We start from the raw sequence: 631 nt of genomic DNA, 5'->3' as shown, positions 1-631 counted from the left end.
TTCCATGAGAGCACAGCAGATCAGTAGTGTGGGAATTAGAAACCAACATCCCAAGAACGGGAAACATACTCAGCATCATTTCTCTCCTTTGCCTGGAAAAGAGAGTGGCTAAAGCCCCAGATGGCTCCTAAACAGCCTCCTTGGGTAGGAATGACAGTGCTCCAAGACCAGTGGAGCAAGGGAAAGGAATCACAGCTTGAACTTTCCTGGAGAGGAGAGAAAAACTGCCTCAGATATAAATATGAACTCTTGGTTGGAAAGAACTAGTGTTTTTCCTCTGCTGCCGGAAACTCTTTTCAATACTACCACCTGGTGGCTCCCTAAGAGCATCGCTTTACCTAGTTTCCACACGCAGTGTGATATCACAGTTCTGACTGTACTGTGAAAATTCTGGAAGGGAATAGCTCAACTCAACGAAATGTTCCCTGAACTGCTGAAACCCGAGCATATCATATTATATTCCTCATGTCCTGGTTAGTGCCTTGTATTCAAGCTCTATTACAGTTAACTTAACTGTATTAGGATTGTACACCTGTGAACATTCATTCAGTCACCCAACGAACTTATTTTATAAGTGTAGCGTTTGGGATAGACACTGAGTTAAGCATGGGAAACACAACGGTGAAACAAA

The sequence above is a fragment of the Pteropus alecto genome, unplaced genomic scaffold (assembly GCF_000325575.1).
Source record: "Pteropus alecto unplaced genomic scaffold, ASM32557v1 scaffold93, whole genome shotgun sequence".
NCBI lineage: Eukaryota > Metazoa > Chordata > Mammalia > Chiroptera > Pteropodidae > Pteropus > Pteropus alecto.
This window is presented reverse-complemented; position numbering follows the sequence as displayed.